The sequence below is a fragment of the Protopterus annectens genome, chromosome 11.part0 (genome assembly GCF_019279795.1).
Source record: "Protopterus annectens isolate FY-2018-M chromosome 11.part0, PAN1.0, whole genome shotgun sequence".
NCBI lineage: Eukaryota > Metazoa > Chordata > Ceratodontiformes > Protopteridae > Protopterus > Protopterus annectens.
The window spans coordinates 819,686,774-819,708,895 of record NC_056745.1 but is presented as its reverse complement, the minus strand read 5'-3'; the positions used below and the strand labels follow the sequence as shown (position 1 = coordinate 819,708,895).

The following is a 22,122-nucleotide window of genomic DNA, read 5'->3' as shown; positions in this document are numbered from 1 at the left end:
TAAGCAAATAATTATATATAAATCAAAGTTTTAGTGCATTTTAACTAGGATTATCAGTATTCTTTTTTCACTTACTTTTTATGTAATACTTTCCTACTTTTAAATAGAAATGCAGTTTTTGCAGCTTTCTGTGGGAAACCAGGTGGTCATTATCAGAAACGATATCTGATTTTTTTTTTTTTTTTTTTGAGAGGGGGGGGTTACATTTTTTGTACTCCAGTAATAGCCTGATGGCTTTTCAGGATTTTGTAATAGTTTGAATATTTTGCAGCATTTATACTGACTTGTTGTTCCCAACCTGCTATGAATATATTTTAAGTGTTTCTCTGATGTGTTCATCTTATCAGCAAAAGTGTAACATTTAAATGAACACTGACTGCAGAGTACCTTTCTTAATTTGCAAAATTAGTTAAAATCATCAGTGCTGGAAAAATTTGTATTCTTATATGTACATAGGACTAAAGCTTCTAACCCGTAGCATGTATTTTCTGTAAGGAAACATTTAAAATAAAGCATTATTAGGAACTTGTTCACCACAAGTGAATATGCTTTGTGGTTTAACCTTTCACATTCTGTGCTAGTGTCTTCAGTTACATTCACATTAAACAAGTAGTGTGTGAGCACTAAACTGTCCTTAATCAGATCAACAGAATGTTATGAAGGACATGGAAAATCTAGTGAGACTTTTGTTTAGAATCATGTGACTGAAAGAGCATATTAAAGTTCTGAGTAAAGGTGGTATACATCTGATTTTAACTCATTCACTACAGTGGAGCTCAGGAAGTTTACACTGTAACTTCCAATGGGCGGAGCCTAAGCCTTTTGACATAATCAAATTATGCCCTCACATTTCAAACAAATGTTCATATCTCTGGGACTATAGGAGTTAAGAAAGAAGTGTAAATGCCAAACTCTTCAGCACAAACTCTTTTTACAGTGGTAGTATTCTTTAAGTTCTAGGTCTTAAACCAAATTTTATAAGTACGGTAAACACAGTAACTATTGCATTTGTAATATTTTGTAAACAACTTACAATATCTCAGTAACCACTTAAGTTATACACATACTATCAGCAGCATTTTATTCATCTAGTTGAGAACTTTCATATATGATGCTAAGGAATTCTGTCTGTGTTACTTGGTTGTTGAGATGTTTAGAAAAATGTGAAAATTATATCTATATAAATTAATATCATAAAAACAAAAGTTAATATCTATTTACCCCCACTAGACAGAGGTCAGATATTAATGCCGCTGAATTTGCTATTGTGTAAGGTTTAAGATGAAGTCTTAAAACACTGAATATAGCATAGTTTTGAAATTATTGATGCAAATATAAACAATAGTTGACGCCTAGAGACGTCAGTAGGTGTTCGCTGCAGATGCACCTGGAGGCGTCACTCGGATATTGTAAATTTGATAATAGTTTATTTGGTCCTTTTCTGGAGGTCAAAATTTGATGGCCAAGTATGTTGCCTAAGCTTGTTTCACTCTGCCATGTATGTGAAGGGCCTTGACATTTACTGGTCCTTAGACAAGAGGGACAGTAATATGTGCAATAAATATAACCTGTAGCTTATTTGGTGAGAAATGGAATAAGGTGAAATAAGCAGAGTTGCAAAAGAACAGCAAAGCATACTCATCAGCATGAAACCACTTTTGAAGACTAATGCTAGTCCCACCCAACACCCAGCTGAGTTAATCAGCCTGTTGCTGCATTTGTCTGAGAGAACCTTGTTCTACAGCAGTATTAAGACTCCTCCTGTCATGGGTTATCTACTGATATTGTAGTACACCGAAAGGCATGAATTATTTGGACCAAACATCTTTTAAGTTTGCTTGTCTTGTGATAGTTTATTAAAAGTAAAACAGTTTTTTAAGAATGGAAATGGGATCTGATTTTCAATAATTTGTTAGTAAAATCCTTGAGCCATGCCCTGTCTGATACTCTCTCTAAAATGAGATGCCCATATATACATTGCAGCCCCCCTTATAAATTGGATTAAATAAAGCAGAATTGATTTACTGTCTATAGATCACTGTGCATTAATTCAAAAACCTTTATTTTGTTGATACACATGTATTATGGGATAGTTTAGGTAAGGTATTTATTAGAAGGTGTGCTAAATATATGCTATTGCCATAGCTGGTTCTTTTTCATGATACTGTACTGTAGTACTAAATAATTTGAAATAATTTTCATTAGAACTTAATGACATCACTACACATGTAGTATAATGTAGGCTGTAACACAGAAAAACTTCCATAGTAGTCCCTTGTTTAGTTCATCTTCTCCTCTCCTCTGTTAGCAGGGTAAACAACTCAGAAGGTCAGATCTTTCATTTGGAGATGTCTTTGTGTTCTTACTAATGCATGTCATGATGTAACTCACTTTCTGCAGAAGCTTTTACATCCATCAAGCCCAGCAGATCATTTTGCCACTTGCACAGTTTGAAATGCAATTCTTGATGTCACCACTGGAGCCCTGTTTTGCCCTTCAAAATGAAAGTATGATAATTGTCAATGTGAACATTAAATTATCACTGTGACATGAACCAGTACTGTATTTATTGTCTTGTGAAGGAGTTCAGTGAGAAATTCAGTTATATCACATGAATTCACATTTAGGAGATACTTTTCCCTTCCCTGTAACTAGAAAGATAGTAACGCTTGTATACATTCCACAGTGAGGCTGGTGAGTATGTCCCCCATGCAGTCCCAGGTATAAGTAGGAGCATTGCCACAAGGACAAGCACCTGGAAAGCTAGTGAAGGTCTAGCCCTCTGAACATTAAGTTTGGTGCACAACATGCTCCTTTGCAACTCCAAATGCTTACCCGTGACTAGTAAGTATTCAAGCCCACACCAATCCTCTGCTCCTGTAGAGAACAAGGATATCTGAGTTGCTTACACCACTAAAGCTGTTGATTAATTGAGGTAAACTAGACTGATCACATGGAGTGGTCTGTTGAGACACTTGGCCACTTACTTGGCAGTACACAAGACAGATGCATCTCATAAGTCATCTTTCTTCTCAGCCCCATTCAGGCCTGCAGATTACTGACTGCGGTTCATCAAGATGTCTCACTATGTCTCTGGGTATAAACATCAGTTATGTGTTTTGATATCCAGTTGGGTGCAGGATCTCATCCTTGAGTCTAAATCTTGCTCCTGTCCCGACATTGGCCTCAGTCTCATGTGAGCTGCCTTTGGCCGGCACGCTATTGCTTGTTTGTTTCTTGTCCCCAGAACCAATGTCTTTCTGTCACTTCTGTTGAATATCATGTATGAATTTGCACATGAGGGTAGAGCGATTTTGGGACTCCTTCACACTCTGACTTTTCTGAGGAGTTACAGGACCCTGAATCTATGGTTTGTGAGATGCACAAGAATGAATCTATCTTTCTCGTCTTCCCCTGAGATGACCTTTGAAGAAGCCCAGAAGCATATGATGAACAACTTAGACAGACCTGCATCACATAGTTTCTCTCTCTCTCTCTCTTTTTCTGTCCCCTGGAAATACCTTACAGATAATCTAGGGAGGTAGCCTGAGAAGTCCTAGGTTGCTGAGTGGCCTTTTGAACCCCTGACTCTACCACTTCAGCACATTAAAAGTGTATGCATTTTCACCCTTCTTGATGATTCAGTGCCTCATCAATAAATTCAGATAAGAAAGACTAAGACTCTTAGTGGCTGAGAAGGGCATAGTGTTAAGCTCTTAAGTAAGACAAGGATTTTTCCCAGAATTGAGGTGGCAGCCTCTCCACCTCAAGTCTCTAATTACAGACCCTTTTTATCTTGCAAGATTTTCTGGCTGGAGATTGAGACGTTACTGAAGTCTTTGGGAAGACTTCTACATTTCAGGCCTGTCCCTCCAAGTGGAAGTGATTCTCATTTTCGGCAGAGTGATATCTGTATTTTTAGTTGTCACTGTGGTTGCTTATTTGTTCATGGGCTTTTTTGACCAAGTCAGTCTCACCTGGCTTATGGACTATTTTCAGGTGAGACCTGGGAACATGTTTATATACACAATGTGAGATTTGGCTGAGACACTGAGAAAATCCTTACAGTTTAGCAGGGGGTGCTGCATTTTCCTTTTTGGATATCAGTGAAGGAAAATTAAGATAGTGTGCAAGAGGTATTGCTGAAAGAATTTAGTAAAAAATACATTTTGAGGTTGAGTTTTCACCATCTGAGTTATCAATGTTGTATTAGATTTATTTAATGCATTGCTGCCACAGGCTAAAACAGATAGGAGTGATTTGTTGGAATATGTAAGGAAAAAGATCCTAAATCTATAGGACAACTGAAAAGCAGTGCAGAAAATTGAGATAAACAGAGTGTGCTTCAGACATCATGAAACACACTGGAGAAAATGTCACTTTGCAGGTAGTTTAATGCTAACAGAAATATGGAAAAGTGATGGAGAAATTAAGGGCAGTGATGTTTGTATAGTATAGTATTCAGGAATACCAGAGGAACTGCCAAAAGACTGCTACAGTTAGAGATTGAAATGCAATTTATAAAACTGCAGCTAGTCAACTCTGAGAGTTTCTATGGCAGGTGTGCTCACCCTGAGTTATCTGGCTTGGGAACCAGTGTGTGTATCTTTTTAAGGTCTGTTGATGATGTGTGTAAGGGAAAAGATGAGAAACTGTGCAGTGACTTGCATTTCAGAAATTCTTTCTTATGAAGAGGATAAAAGTATTTGTGCATTCTTGACAGTCAGTATATCAAGTGAGGCTGTTAGAAATGACTTGATGAGTTTTGTGGAGGTAGACTGAAAACTCCTGCATTGCTACATATTATTCTTGACGATCTATGCTTTTATTCACTGACTTACAGACTTTTGGTAGATTTCATCTTGTATACTGTGCCATTAGATGCCCTGTTGTCCTGTACTTTCTGGACCTCCATAACTTCAATGGCTCCACCAGTACTAGAACCGAAGACCTAAATCTTTACCAACAGATAAAGCATAGCTGAGGTACAAGTTTATAACCTAGCACCTCCCAAACCTCTAATACACTTCTCATGGCTATTAATCAGTACAACTTACTGTCCTCCTCTAAACATAACTTAGTTGACTGGATAGGTATCCACAAATTTACTCTGGGATTGACTAGTTTGGCCCTCCTGAGGAAATGCACTGCCACCAAAGGAAGGGTACTGGCAAGGGTGTAAATGGTCTTTAAGACTCAATGACCTTGGAATACCTTTGAATATATAGAATGCATGGCTTATAGTGTTAACCTCTTTTCTTCTCAGCCTCTTAATATTCAGTTTGAAAACTACCTTTTTCTATATCATTAAGCACATTGTTTCTCAAATATGTAGTAAACCACTCTGTGATCAGAAAAAAATAATAATTATGCATTCTTCTTTAATTTTCTGAAGTGTGAGACTATAAAAGATAACATCAATTATCACAGACCTCACCTATCATTTAAGCATAGTTGTGGGTCTTTGTCAAGCCAGTTCAGTCTAATAACATTTTCCTTTCCACTTTTGTAACCCTTTCTGTCTTCTCTACAGGAGAATTAAAACAACTTATACCACTTCAGTGTTTGTGTCTGACAATAAATCTAATTTCTGAAGTAAATGCAGTATTTTTCTGTTAGGCATAAATACAGTGTATAAAAAGCACAACTTTTGTGTGTCCATAAACAAACTAGTACCTTCTCTATGTCTACTATTATAATAGTAGTGTTGCGGTTGGTGGTTAGCATAATAAATGGTTTGCAGACACAAAGTGCAAGGTTTGATTCTCATCTTTGAGGGAAAATTGACTAGGTTTAAAATAGCCCACAAGGGCAGCTAGCCTAGTACTCACCTATTAACTGTTTTAACACCACTTTCATTAACCCTCAGTACTGCCAGCCATAAACACTCTGCAATCTCCACAACCATACTGCCCTTATTCTCCTATTCCTCTCTCTCTCTCTCTCATTTTTTTGTGTTACAAATTTAACATCTTGCAGGGAAATTATAACCATTTTACATTCCTTCCCTGATTTTTCCTACCCTCACTGCCTTCCTTAGTCCATCCTACTTGCGTGTTAGTATAGTATTTATTAATATAGCAAGAATTATGTAAAAAATATATAAAAGTAGCTTTTGTGACTTTAATAGAAAAAAATCACAGGTTTGTGGTCAGACTTCACTGAGGTTTAAGATGTCCGAGGAATAGTGCAGGAGTTATATTTATTAAAATTAGGTCAAGAGTTGCTGTGCCTTTTAGTAGGAAGATGTTAAGTTGTCAATCTCGCCTTCATTCTTGCTGGATGGGTTAGCTTGAGAACTCCTTTTACCAGCTCGAGGCAACCCTATATCCCATGATGCAAGGCGGGACTACCTCAGATCAAGAGGTCTCCTTTTTTGCCAGCTGAGGTAAGTTTGAGTTTTTCAAACAGTTTTAGTCAGGGTTTAGCTTCCCCTTTTCCTATTTTTTAGTGTGTAGTGTCCATACAATCACCCTATTCCCCTTATAGTAAAAAAATTTTTACTTTATAAAAAGTTTTAAAAATTTTCAGTTAGGCCTAGGCCTCCCTTTTTAATCCCTACCGGTGTGTCTGTGGGATTAATTTGTGTAACTGTTTTGGTGTGTGTGTGTGTGTGTGTGTGTGTGTGTGTATGAGTATTTTATTACTCTTTCTCCTTAGACTATGCCTAAAGAGGTAAAGTGTGACTCGTGCTGTCAGAAAATGTCTCTGACAGACGGTCACACTTCTTGTGTTACCTGGGGCCTTTACACCTGCAGGACTCCTGTGCTTTGTGTCACTCTTTTAGCCAGCGAGTCCTGCAGGAAAGGAGGAACAAGTTAATCCTCCGTGGCTTGCTAAAGCCGGAAGGTTCACCCACTAAACCTGGGTCCAGTAAGCCTTCCAAGCCATCCAAGGGTCAGGCTACAGCTTCCAAGCCTTCCCGGTGGCTCCGACTCCTTCTGAGTCGAGATCGGCCCGAAGCCAATCTTTCTCCTTCTCAGCTAGGGTCGGTTCGGCTCTGACACCCAATCTGCTGTTGCCTTGTCGGCTCCTCCATCTGGAACCGATAGGACTTCCTCCAAGAAGAGATCTCGGTCCCGTCTTTGGAATCTATCCACTCGGCTCGTCTCTTTTGTCGGAGCGGAGTCATCGGAGCCGATCTTTGAGATCTTCCAGGCTGTCTGACCACAATTTAGAGAGGGTGGTAAGCAGGCTGTTAAAGTCCTGAGCACTGGCCCAAATGCTCCATAGCCCGTCTCAGCAGACTTTGAACTTCCTCCTCCGACTCCCCACCAGAGTTGGGACAGCAACTGTGTCGGCGCCAGAACCGATACATCCTGATGTCCTCCTTGAGACCTTCCTTGGAGGGATCCAGTCGCCGAGTTTCCTAGTCGGCTCCGAGGGGCTAGTGGCATCGGACCCTTGTCCGACCCGCTCTCCCTCTCGGGCTTCGGCACTGACATCGACCTCGGAGCCTTCCTCTCAGTGGAGCCGGAATTCCTATTTCAATATTCCGTCTCCGGGAGGGAGCCTTTGAGGTGATTAGGAGTGTCCTGGCACCTGAGCCAGGTCAACGGTCCATCCCTCTAGCTCCTCCCTCTTGGTGCCTGTAGACACCTCTTGCCAGCCGCTTGCACTCAGGCCCAGGGATCCTACGCCCCAGGTTTCCCCATTGGGAATATCTTCCTCTTCCGAGGTTTCTCTTGATCCTGCAGGGGAACCCCTCGGAAGAGAAACACACAGACTCCCTGAGTCTACTACATCTGATACCGACTGATGAGTCGGAGGGTTGATCCCCCTCTGAGGATGTCTCCTTTTCAGACATCCTTGAGCTCCTCAAACAGAGTGGCCTCCATTGACCCCTCCGAGGATGAGTCGGTATACCTGGAGGCTTTGGATCCCGACCTCCACCTCCTGGGTGTCTCCGCCTTTGACCCACTTATGCAGGTAGTGGCTCGGGCGTGGGCAGCTCCAGATTCTGTGGAACCTGTCCCCAGGAGACCATCCAAGTTTATTACGGCCCCTGGACAAACAGTTTCTTTCAAGGCGTCTCTGTGGATGCTATGGTGGTGGCGGCCACTAAGAAGGAACGGATCCTTCAGTACCTGTCCATCCTCCTAACAAGGATTCTAGGACCATGGACAGGTATGGAAAGCGGATGTTTTCTTCAGCGACCTTTGCTATCGTTCGCTGAACTACCTTTGTCACTTCACCAGGCTTCAGAGAGATATTCTCAAGGAACTAGGTGAAGTAGTCCAGGATCCTTCTACTGCTGGGGCTCAAGAAAAGATTGCCTCACAGCTAGCAATCCTGAATTCCTTATCCAACTCCTCCATGCGGCTCATATCCTATGCGGCCGATGGAGCAAGGCACAGGAGTGGCTCTTAGGCGTCAAGCCTGGATGCGGCTTTGTAATTTCCTTCACCAATACCCCTTTGTTCGGACCTCAGGTGAAGGATACCTTGACCAGGTGTGAGCAGGACGGTAAAACTCTTTCTGCCGTTGGAGTCCATTTTTCCACCCCTTCTAGACCATATCCCAAGGGTCAGAAGGGAGGGAAAATGTGGTTCCACAAAGCCCAAGGAGCTACACCGGACACACGTGGTCAGTTTACCCCCAGAGGCAGAGGGGTAACAATAATAGACGCCGCCCTAGAGGCAGGGGTGCTCAGAACCAGGGCAACAGGGAGTCTCTTCCTGAGAAGCCCTTTCAGCACCCCTGAGGTGTTGCCCGACTGTCCATCCTTGGAGGCAGTCGGGGGAAGGATTTCGCTGTACCCAGTAGCCTGGCATTCCCTTTCACAAGATATGTGGGTACAGTCGATCATATCCGAGGGTTACACAAACCCCTTGGTATCCCATACCTCAACAATCCCTTCCAGACATCTCACCCGGTCAAAGGGATTTGGCAGAACAGGAGGTTTCAAAGCTCCTAGAAAAGACTGTTCCGGCAGACCAAGTAGGATCCGGCGTCTACTCAAGATTCTTTTGGTCCCCAAAGAGATTGGAGACCAATATTAGACCTGAGCAGTCTAAACAGATTTGTCAAGAAGGCAAGATTCTGGATGGTCACGCTTCAGTCCATTCTGCCCTTTCTGGGCAAGGACAACTGGATGTGCTCTATAGACCTTCAGGACTACTATCACATAAAGATTCACAGGCGCTCCAGAAGGTTTCTCCGCCTAGGGACCAGTCATTACCAATTCAGAGCCCTGCCCTTTGGCCTCACTTCAGCCCCCAGAGTGTTTACCAAATGCATGGCAGTGGTCACAGCTCATCTGAGACGTCAAGGATTCCAGGTGTTTCCTTATTTGGACGACTGGCTCCTCTCCGCCACCACCAGGTGTCAGCTTCTTCAGACCAGAGACTACACTCTGCAGCTATGCAGGAGTTTGGGAATTTCAGTGAATTTCGAAAAATCTTCTCTGCGGCCTTGCCAATCTATCACCTTTATAGGCGCAGAATTAAACACCGTCAAAATGTTAGCCAGACTAACAGATCAAACAATTCTGGACACCCAAAAATACGTTCGGATTTTATTGCAGAGCAGCAAAGTCAAAGCCAGACTGATACTAAAGGTTCTAGGTCTTATGGCTGCGGCCATTGTTCTTCTACCACTGGCTCGCTTCCACATGCGTCTTCTGCAGTGGATGTTATTCACTCAGTGGTCGTTCCACAGTCTTCCGATGAGGCACGAAATCTTAGTCACACAATCGTGCAGGACTCATCTGAACTGGTGGATATCTTCCCCTCTTCTTCATCAGGGCCGACCTTTTGTTCCCCCTCCTCCAGTTGCCACAGTTACTACGGATGCCTCTCTGATCGGGTGGGGGGGGCATTATCAGGGCAGGATGGTCCACGGGACGTGGCAACCCATAGAATACCATCTGCACATAAATGTCCTGGAGATGAGAGCGGTGCTTTTAACGTTGCAAGCCCTCAACGACTTTCTTCCTGTAGGGACTATTGCAGTACAAACGGACAACATGTCCGTGGTCTGGTACATCAACAAGCAGGGCGGGACCAGGTCCTATCCGTTGTGTCGAGAAGCTCTCAGACTTTGGCAATGGGCAATCTCCTCTCATCGGTTTCTGATAGCAATGCACATCCCCGGCAGGTCCAACCTCTTAGCGGACAGGCTGAGCAGATCCATTCTCATGCCTCACGAGTGGTCTCTCAATCAATCTGTAGTGGACCAGATTTTTCTGAAGTGGGGCACACCTTGTTGCGATCTTTTTGCTACACCCCAAAACAACAAGTGCCTCGATTTTTTCACCCTCTTTCCTCTTCCAGGCCAACCCCTGAGAGACTCTCTAACCCAGGATTGGCCCTTTTCCTCCTTTTCCCTTGATTCCACAAGTCATTCAGAAAGCCACCGTTTTGAGGGCCAAGTTGATTCTCATTGCCCCTTACTGGCCTCGACAAATTTGGTTTCCGTCTCTGCATCGTCATCTCCTGGTGCAGCCCTGGCATCTGGACCCAGTTCCGGATCTCTTGATCCACCAGTCGGGTCAACAGCACCGGGCCATTCATTCTCTCAACCTCACTGCTTGGTTGCTCCACTTCCTTCCTAGCCAGGCTTCCTATGATCTCTGATCCGGTCAGAGATATCTTAGTGGCTTCTTTAAAGTCGTCCACCAGAACCGTTTATGCTAGCAAGTGGCGGCGTTTTCCATTTGGGCAAATTCCAGAAATATTGATCCTTTACTGCTCCTGTGCATTCTGTTTTAGATTTCCTGGCTGAGGTTTTTCAGTCAGGATCTTCTTCATCTACAGTAAAGTTCAACTGGCTGCTATTTCCAAGTATCATGTTGGCCTGCAAGATCATAACATTATGTCTCATAGACTATGCAAGACCTTTCTGAGAGGAGTGTTTCTCTTAAAGCCGCCAATAAAACATCCTCCTCCACAATGGGATCTAAATTTAATGTTGGCATCCTTGATGTTACCACCCTTCGAACCGTCTGCTTCATGTCCATTGAAATTATTGACCTGGAAAACTATATTTTTAGTGGCTGTCACTTCAGCAAGGAGGGTTTCCGAGATTCAAGCTCTCTGCATCCGTTCCCCTTACTTGGTTTTCACAAGGACAGGGTATCCTTAAGAACGAACCCGTCCTTTCTCCCCAAAGTTGTGTCTCAAACCAATATTAATCAATCCATAGATCTACCAGTTTTTTTCCCAAACTATTCTGACAGAGCTGAACAAAAGCTTCATTTTTTGGATGTCCATCGTCAGCTCAGGTACTATTTGCATAGAACGAAACAATTCAGGAAATCGGACCAATTATTTGTCTCCTATGCAGAAAACAGGAAAGGTCTCCCAGTGTCTAAAGTGACCTTATCCAGATGGTTGTCTTCCATCATTTCTTATGTGTACTCACTCAGAGGCAAGCAACTACCTTCTAAACCGAAAGCACATTCAACCAGGAGTCTATCCACTTCTGCAGCCTTTCAGGATAGACTACCCATTGATACCATTTGTGCAGCAGCTACTTGGGCCACTCCTCATACCTTTGTCTCTCATTACAAGTTAGATTTGGCCTCCAGAGTCAGGGCCAGTTTTGGTTCCACAGTTCTCAAGAGTCTGTTCTATTGAGCCACCCGGGATACAGGTGCTAGGGACGCGGTCCCATCCAGCAAGAATGAAGATTGACAACTTAACATTTAGAAGTTATGTACCTACCATAACGTTCCATGTTAGTTGTCTTCTCGCCTTCTTTCTCCCTCCCTCCTTCCCCCTGGCCTGGACAGATCTTGAAGAGTTCCTATCAGGTTGTTTCCTCCTGAGCCTTCATTAGAGGACTCTTTTATAATGAACTTGGGTTTCCTAAATATATTAGGTTAGTCCTTAGCAGGGTAGGTTAGCTACCAAACGAGATCTGAGGTAGTCCCGCCTTGCATCATGGGATATAGGGTTGCCTCGAGCTGGTAAAAGGAGTTCTCAAGCTAAGCGAGGATCGTCTCCGAACCCATCCAGCAAGAAAGAAGGCGAGAGAAGACAACTAACATGGAACATTATGGTAGGTACATAACTTCTAATTTTTGTTTATCAATTATAGGAATTTTTGGGCATATCCTATAATTGAGTTATAGGTATCCCAGCTTATTGTGGAGTGATTAGTCTCCCAGAATAATGTATTTTTGATAACACAGAGATCATTTGGATCATTGAGGAATATTATGTGGTCATCAAGGGATAAAGAAGTTGCTCTATAGCATGCTACTAGCTGATAATTAGTTTGTGTTTTGGGTCCACACAGATCTGCCTGGAGGTAATTGTTCCTTGACAAATGTGGAGATTCCACCACAGTTGCCATCAGATCTGAAGCACAAAACCCAGCAATAGAGGGGGTGCTGCCTTTACATTTACATCAGGTTTCAGTAGCTAAAAAGACATGAATACTTTCTAAATGCAACAGTACTTAAGGATCAAACAATTTGTTTAGACTTCTGTTAATAGAGAGAGACATCCTAATCTGAGCTGATTTTGGAAGTGATGTTAGTTACTTGGAATGTCCACTAACTGGACTATACCTCGACAACAAAGATCTTTAGAAAGTATGTAAAAATGATGGAGCTAGGCCCAAGTATGTACATCGACAGAATGATAGGTAGCTTTTATAACAAACTAAAAATGGAATATATGATTTAAGTGAAGAACAAAAAATACAGAATAGGGGAAGCATACACCTAGTTATTGAAGAGTCTTCATAGTAATCTATAACTTAATAATAGAATTATAGGGAGGAAGTACAAAACTATATCTAAACTATGACGTGTAAAAATGGCAAACCACTTTTAATTTTGAAGGTGGTAATAAAATTGTAAGGGGGCAGATAGCATAGTGTGTATGCTATCACTAAGGCAGTTGACAATGTAGATCATAAAGAAGTGAACAGAAAACAAGGCCACTTGGATATGTGAATACATTTTTTTTCTTGACTGGTTGGATAGTCCAGGAAGGTAAACTGGGGGCAGGAGAGAAACAAGAATTGGCCCTTCAATTTTACTCTAGTCATCGATGGAATATGAAAAAAAAGACACAAGCACTACAATTTAATCTCTATATGAGGGAAGCAAAGCATCTGCTTTGTTTAATTATTTTGATAATTTAGTCTTAGTAGTGACAATTTACTGCTCTTATATACAAGATGGTGAGAGGTTGTCATAATGTTTCAAGTGCTTACCTTACAGGCAAAAGGTGCAGGTTTTGATTCTTACATAGGGTAATTGGCTACACTTAAAATAGCCCACAAAGGCAGTTAGCCTAGTTCAAATCTATGAACATATTGTATGAAGATAGTTTATTGATTGAAATATTTTAAGTGAACATAGGTTTAAATAAGGAAAAATCTTGTTTTGGTAGAGGAAACAGTATATCAGAAAAAGCAACTAAACTTATTAGAAGTACAGTATGGAGGGCTGGATGTGGTCTGTAGGCAATTAAAAAGGATACTAGAGAAAAATGAGAATATTTTGGAACAATGAGAGGTTGTATGATTTCATTTAAGAAAATGTGTATTTAATTAATATTGTGCTTCTGGAGTTATGAAGATGTCATTTTGAAGTGTATCCTTCAGCTGAAAGATTGGATGTGGAATTTATAGTATTTTGTATGGTGTACTGGAGGTTTTGTGTAAGGAGCACTTGGCAAGAGTAGGGATTTAGCCAGAAGTTTCAAATTTGTAGTCGCATACCTCCAATATTGCTGCCTCCCACACCATCACCAAGTCACACTTCCTACCACAGCATTCCATTTAATTTATTACATTGTGTAGGTGTTTCACTATTCAGTCACTATATGAAAAGTTGCATCTTAAATTTGAGTTCCTGTTTGCTTTCACGGTATTTATTTGAACCTTTCAAATTGTTGAATAATTTATTTTTAGGGACTGATAAATATTGCTTTTAGTTTGCAAATAAACAGAATAAGAAATAATGTTACTGTAATCTGCTCCATCAACAAGCAGTAATATGAATGTTTGCAGTTTGCCAGATTTTAACAAATGCAGACCTAGAAACAGTATACTGTCAAATGTGAAATATTTAGGTTCCTGTTGAATTTGGAAAAAGGATCACTGGGATCTTTGGAAGAGTGAAACTTAACATTATCAGGGAAATGTATACTAAGTACAAGATTGTGATACCTCAGAGTATTATGATTTCCCTTATGGCAAGGTACAGGGAATTCATTGTCAGTGTACGTGGGCAACAGGAGTGCGGGGTGCAGGAGGTGAAACCCCCCTGCAAAAATGAGTTAGTCGCATTATAGCAAGTTTCAAGGCTCACTTTTTTTGTTTTTATTTTTTGCCACTTGGGCTTTAATTTTTGAAGTTGTTGGACCAATAAATTACACTTCTGACAGGGTGGAAAGATATTCTGAATGACAAAATGTGATCTGATCTTGTTAATCCTCATTCATACTTACGCATAGGTATTGTTTCTGACCTTGGAACCAGGCCGGCCATTTTCCAAGCTTGCGTCAGCTTCAAACTCTTGAGCTAAACTCATACCCACAATCCCCCCTCTCCCTGTTACCTCAGATTTTGTTTGCCGCATTGCCATTTGGTCGTGTCAAGCTGCTTCTCTTGAGCTAAGTACAGTTATTTGTTTATTAGTCATTTATATTACTTTTCTGTCAGAAAAGTTTCCATTTCATTGTCTCTTACCCTATCGCATCTAGCGACCATATTTTCTTCAGGTTTTTCTTCTCTTTTCTCTACCTTTTTACTGCGAGGTATTCTCCCTTTACCATCATTGGTAATATTTCCCTTTTTCTCATGCCTTCGGGATTCTTCTGTACCATTGCTGGTACTCTTTTCTGCTATCTAATTTGCTGTCATGGCAGATAAGAAAGGTAGTCCAGGGTTTAAACGGTGCTCTGATTGTGGACACAAACTACCTACTTCTGATGCACACTCTTTGTCTGTTTATTGTTTGGGGGCGTCCCACTTATCTGTTGACCCGCCCTATACTGTTTGTGAAAACTTTTCAAATAGGACTTTGTTGGAAAGGAAAAACAAGCTGTTGCTGAGGGGACTTCTTAAATCTCCCTTTTCAAAGGCTATTTCTGGGTCGGAGGTCTCAACCCCTCCTAGAGCCCATAAGGGAATCTTGGATGTTCCTACCAAGGCCAAATCTTTGCCTTCGTCCCCGGCTGGAGACTCCCACCAATCAAAACCTAAAAAGGCTAAAGTTTCGGCTCCGGAGCTCACTCAGTCTACCCCACTGCTTTTGGTGCCTAGACCTTCGGCACCATTAGTGATCTCGGCTCCATCTTCTCCTGCAGCCTTCACTATATCGGCACCGAGGGGCACCTCGGTTCAGACTATTACCACTGTATCGGCACAGACCACTCAGTCGGCACAGACTTTGACCACATCTGCTCCGACAACTTACTCAGGACCGACGTCTTTATTGTTGACTCCAGTTTTGTCAGTTCCAGCTTCGGTACCGTCAACCACTTTGGCACCGATCCCTGTGTCAGTGCAGACCATGACCACGGCACCAATGACTTTTTCGGTGCAGACACCTGTAGTCCAGTCTCTCTCTGCACCATTGTTCTCAGTGCGGACCGGTGAGATGGGCACCAAATTTGCCTCTCCTGTGGACAGGCCTGTTTCTCCCTCAGTCTCCGTGAAGTCCACTAGAAGCCTTTCCGAGCACGATGTGTTGCGTCTTGTGGATCAGGTGCTCTTGGCCAGAGGTATCCCACCCCCCAGGAACTATCCTTCCTTGGGAAGGGATCAACCATCTCCAAAGACCCCTTCTTATTCTCCTCCTTCATTGCCTTTGAAGTCCATGGATATAGCACAGTCTTCCCCTTCTGCAGTTCTCTTTATGGATCTCGCTAAGGAACCGCAGTTGCCCTTCATAGCAGGAATGATTTGCTATGACCCAGTATGAAAGTTGTGACACGCATAGTTTGCTGCTCCGCAGCCATCCAGGGACTCCAAGTTGGCAGGTTGAGCCACTTAGGGGAGGTGGTGACCCCTGTCCTAGACATTCCTTCCTCTTCAGGTGGTCCAGCCTTCCAACTGATGGAAAAGGCTTTCGCTGCTTCTGGCGATACTTGACTGTCTCTCCCTCCGCCCTCCTCTGGTATACTGGTTTCACAAGTCGCACCAAGTGGATACCGGGTGCAAGGACCTCAGGACATATTCCCACAGGAAACCCCTTTTCCACTGTCTTCCCCAGCTTCTCCCACTGAGGAAGTCCACCGGAAAAGTTCATGCAAGAGGAAGCACATGGACTCTACAGAGGAGTCCCTCACTGAAAACACAGATTTTGATGAGGGGGAAGGATCCCCTTGGTCACCCTCTGAGGGATACCTTTGGTGATATCCTTGAAATCCTGAAATAGAGAGGTGACTGGCAGTCCTCTAGTCTGACCTCTTAGGAATCTGTGTTCCTGCAGGCCTTTCACGCCCAGCCCCCTACCTCCTGGGTTACTCCACCTGCCGATGAATTTTTCCGGCTTATCGTGCAGCATGCTTGAAAGGCTCCTGACACCATCTAAGCTATTCCCCGTTGACCAGATAAGATTTTGTGCCCTCCTGCTATGGATCCCCATTGGTCAAAAGGTCTTCCTGTGGATGTTTTGGTGGTGGTGGTGGTGGCTGCAACAACAAAGGATCTGGCAGAAGAAGAAAGCTAGGCTGTCCATCCACCTAACAGAGTCCCGGGCCCTGGACAGGATAGGGAAGCGCACCTTTGCATCAGTGACCTTTGCTATCAGGTCCCTGAATTATATGGCACACTTTACCAGGCTTCAATGGGATCTGGTTTCTGAGCACTCTGAAACCTTGGCTGGTGCCATGTCTGATGAGGTCCGTGATAAACTGGCCTCTTAGCTGGCCACCATTGAGTCAATATCTAACTCCTCTATGTGAGTGATATCTTATGCATCAGAAGGAGCAGCTAGAGCAGCGGGTTTAGCTGCGGTCTTGAGATGACACGCCTGGATTCGCTTGTGCAGTTTTGCGGAACCCTTTAAGGCTTCCTTTCTTAACGTTCCCATTGAGGCCTCCTCAGTGTTTGGACCCAAAGTTAAAAGCACACTGGCCAGATGTGAATAGGACGATAAGACCCTTTCTGCCGTAGGTGTCCGTTATTCTTCCCCTCAACGTGCTTTCTCCCGAAACCAAAAGAGTGGGAAGATATGGTTCAAGAAATCTCAGGATCCTTTCCGTGACACACAGGCCGAGTTCTCCCCTAGAGGCAGAGGGGGAAACTCACAGAAAAAAAAAAACACTCCTTTCAGGGCAGAGGAGGTCTGCGTAACCAGGGTTCCAGGGATTCTTTCCCCTGGCCAATCCTACCAGCACTCCTGAAGAGCGGCCCACCTCCTTTCCTCTGTTGGTAGTTGGGGGACGTTTCTCCTTGTACCCTTCTGCCTGGCTAACCATCACCAGCGATTCTTGGGTACAAAGGATTATAACCAGAGGTTATCATATCCCTTCAATCTTTGTCCTGTCCCTTCAAAAAAACCTTCCCGACGTTCCACCCAGTCAAAGGGAAGAAGCAGCACTAGAGATAGAAAAACTGCTAAGAAAGAGAGTCATCCAACTAGTCCCTCCAGACCAGATAGGATCCGGATTCTACTTAAGACTATTTTTGGTGCCAAAGAAAACCAGGGACTGGAGACCAGTTTTGGACCTCAGTGTACTGGACAAGTTTGTGAGAGTACAAAAATTCTGGATGGTCACAATACAGTCTATCCTCCCGCTTTTGGAAAAAGACAATTGGATGTGCTCAATAGATCTTCAAGATGCGTACTTCCACATAAAAGTGGACAGGCCATCAAGAAGATTTCTGCCCTTCCGTGCAGGAGCCAGTCACTACCAGTTCAGAGTACTGCCTTTCGGACTCTCTATAGCACCTAGAGTGTTTACAAAGTGCATAGCAGTTGTCACAGCTCACTTGCGACTTCAAGGATTCCAGGTGTTTCCATAACTAGATGACTGGCTCTTTTCCGCCCCCACCAGACACCTACTGGAAGAAGCCCTGAAATACTCTCTCCTCACTGCACAAAGGCTAGGCATAACCATAAACTGGCAAAAATCCGATCTCAACCCATCTCAGTCGACAGAATTCATAGGGGTTATCTTGGACACAAAGAACTGCAGAGCTACTATTCCAGAGTACAGAATTTTAAGGATAAAGCAACAACTGATTCCAATCCTTTCAAGGGAGAAATCCATGGCTCACTCTGTTCTACAGCTGTTTGGTTCCATGGCAGCATCCATTACCATTGTCCCTCTGGCCAGGTTTCACATGCGGCTTCTGCAATGGCTGCTGCTCACCCAATGGTATCCCTTTCAGCATCCTCTTTCAGCCATGATTCGAGCAACCCACAGGTGCAAACAGGATTTAAATTGGTGGATGACACACAATCTGTCACAATGGTCTTGCCCCTTCTCCCCCCAACAACCCAAAGCCACAGTGACCACGGACACCTCCCTGATGGGGTGTGGGGGCTATGTCAGGGACAGACAGTCCAAGGCGCTTGTTCCGAACTGGAGGCCTCTCTGCATATAAATGTTCTAGAGCTGAGGGCAGTGCTTCTGGCATTGCAAGCATTCCATCCCCTGCTGCCATCTGGGACAATTACAATTCAATCAGACATCAACAAGCAAGATGGAACCAAATCTTACCCCCTTTGTCGAGAAGTCATGAGGATATGGCAATGGCTACCAACCGTTTTCTTATAGCAACGCACATTCCCAGGAGTTCTAATGTGAAAGCAGACAGACTCAGCAGGTGCATTCTTCAACCTCACGAGTGGTCCCTGAATCCCTTGATAGCAGCGGAGATCTTCCACCGCTGGGGCCATCTTTGCTGCGACCTCTTTGCATCCCCGACCAACTACAAATGCAGCAACTACTTCGCCCTGATCCCCCCTCTGGGACAGTCACCCAGGGACGCTCTAGTCCACAGTTGGCCCTCGGGTCTTCTTTACGCATTCCCACCCGTTCCCCAGTTTCTGAAGAAAGCCTGTCGGTTGAAGAGTAAGGTGATCCTCATAGCACCATATTGGCCTCGAAAGATTTGGCTCCCCTTTCTTTGGCCTCACCTACTAGATCGACATGGATTCTCCATCCAATCCCGGAGTTGATCTCACATCCACAGAACCTGATTCATCCCAACTTGAACAGCCTGAAGCTCACGGCTTGACTACTCCAATTCCCTTGATTGCCAGGCAGAATGATCTTTCTTTACCAGTACATGACATTCTCATTGTATCTCATAAGTCTTCCACTAGAATTACTTATCTGAGCAAGTAGAAAAGATTTACCATTGGCTGAAAGATAAACAAGTAGATCCCTTCTCAGCACCAGTGTCGATAATACTAGACTATCTGGCCGACCTTTTCCAATCGGGTCTGTCGGCCTCTACCATTAGAGTTCATTTGGCTGCAATATCTAATTTTCATGAGGGTGTCCAAAATTCCTCTCTTATGTCCCACAAATTATGCAAGACCTTCATAAAAGGTGTGAATCATCTGAAGCCACCTTTTAGAGAACCTATTCAACCATGGGATTTATCATTAGTTCTACAAGCTCTGACAATGCCACCTTTCGAACCAGCCTCTTCTTGCGACCTCAGACATTTGTCATGGAAAACCTTGTTTTTGTTCGCCATTACTTCTGCCAGACGTATTTTTGAGCTTCAAGCTTTATGCATCAAGAGTCCATACTTGATTCTTCATAGCGATAGTGTCTCTGAGAACTAATCCATCATTTCTGCCAAAAGTAGTCTCTGAAATGTCCATTAATCAAACCATTGAATTGCCAGTTTTCTTTCCCAATCATTCAAACATTGGAGAGTATTGCCTACATACCCTAGATATCCACAGGCAAATCCTTTTTTACTTAAACAGGGCTAGGTCCTTTCGTAAATCTGACCAATTATTTTTGGCCTTTTCTGGACCTAGATTAGGATCTGCTGTTGCTAAGGTCACATTAGCTAGATTGTTGGACTGTGTGACCTTCATCTATACACAACACAATATCTCGTTGCATGCTACCATGAAAGCTCATTCAACAAGGTTGGTGGCAACTTCTGCTGCCTTCCATGCCATAGTTTCTTTACATGACATCTGTGCAGCTGCAACTTGGGCTATGCCTCATACCTTCATCAATCATTACAAATTGGATTTGGCCTCCAGGGGAAGAGCATCTTTCGGTTCTATGGTGCTCAGGAATGTCCTTCCATGAAAGCCTCCTAGGAATAGAGGTAGCTGGGGGACTCTGTCCCATGTGTAAGGAATGAACGAGGATTAACAATATCAGATAAAGAAGTTATGTCTTACCATAATGTTCCATCTGTATTGTTGATCCTTGTTCAGTCATTACGACCCTCCCTCCTTCCCCCTCCTGTGGTTTCTAGTGGATCTCACCATCCGGCTCTCTTAGGTTATTTGTCCAGAGGTAGCCTCTACCTTCTTTGACTTGCAAACTCAATCTGAGGTAACAGGGAGAGGGGGATTGTGGGTAAGAGTTTAGCTCAAGAGTTTGAAGCTGACATGAGCTTGGAAAATGGCCGGCTCGGTTCCGAGGTCAGAACCGATACCCATGGGTAATGACTGAATGAGGATCAACAATACAGATGGAACGTTATGGTAAGACATAACTTCTTTTTCTGCAAGATGGTCTACCGAACTCTGCATTAGTAATCACCTCACATTAAATGCCAGTAAACGTGGTACCATGGCACTTGACAAGGAGAACATAACAGTAAAAGGGCAAATCTTAAATAATATCAAAACTGAAGATCTAGAGACAGTAGCAGAAACACTGCCACTGTCATTAAAGATCTGGGAAAATGGTAAGCAATTTAAACTGTTGACCAGTTTGCATCTGTCAAAGTCAAACAAACATTATAATCCATATAATTCTAAATGTCCAGTCATTCAGAGGAGACAACTTTACCATTTTCTACCTCCCTGATATGGTCCATTACTGAATAAGACAGTGCCATCTGTGCAGCCTTTAAGCATGCCACCTCGAACACCATGAAAATATACAGGTGACCCCTTACTAGAAAAATCATAGCACTGGAAGCACTGACAATTTTGAACTATTCCGAAAGGTTTCAGGAATTTTCATTACATTTCTTTAAGATTATAGAGTGTTTCCCATTGTAATCAGAGAAAGCAAGTTATTAATTCCCTCCAGAATTAATCTTACTATTTATGGGAATTGTCCCTGGATAGCCAGCTATGTTAATGATGGCAAATGAGATTCATAATTACTTCAGAAAAATATGAGAGTTCTCCAATATGATCTGCGTAAGTGGTAGGAAAGACCTCACTTTTAATGCCAGGAAATGTAGTATCATGACACTTCAGAAAAAGGACAGAAAATTATTAGGAAATATATGGTCAAATCATAACACCTTCACAAACCAAGATATAGACAATGTTAAAAAAAAGACATGATGCTTAAAGATCTGGGAGCAGTGATAATCAGTATTTTATAAGCAATCTAAAGGGCACATGTACTCACCTAACAAGATCACTAAACCAAGTTATATGTTGGTGATGTAACTCATTATTGAATTCAACACATTATAGTTTGTCTCTCTTAAAAAAGTCACCTGAAACAAGCTGAAAAGATAATTTCCTTACTTGAAAAATCATCAGACTGGAAAATCCCAATCTGTTATTGCTCAATCAGCTCACCAAAAATCATCAGACTGGAAAATCCCAATCTGTTATTGCTCAATCAGCTCACCACTGTCCACTCTATTATCCACAAACCTGAAAACTGCCCTGCACTCTCCAACCTTGTGCAACTAAATACCAACTCAGGACCCTTAGATCATCCGATAAACTTATATTTAAGGTTACAGTCCCATAATTACTTCAGTGATTCTCTGTGCTCTCCTTCAAAGTAGCCAAACAATGGAACCTATTACCCCAGAATATCTTAAAAAATACAGATTGTCATAGCTTCAAAAAAACTCCTAAAGGAATACCTTACTCAACAATGGCTATGCTCCTGTAGTACTCCTGGCTAGTTTCTCATGCCTTCGATTAAATATTTTCTATTCTGCTATCTTCTTGTGTTACTTCTACCAAATGAAAATACCACAATGGTTTTTAGTTATATATCTAATGAGTTTCATATTACTGTC

At 42.8% G+C, this 22,122-nt stretch overlaps 1 protein-coding gene across 1 annotated transcript in view; it reads left to right on the top strand.

Annotated features, from left to right (window-relative positions):
• The window catches only part of ARHGEF39 (Rho guanine nucleotide exchange factor 39), a 1,319,667-nt gene that overhangs the window by 822,346 nt on the left and 475,199 nt on the right, over nucleotides 1-22,122 (top strand). The gene's annotated exons all lie outside the window — the stretch shown is intronic.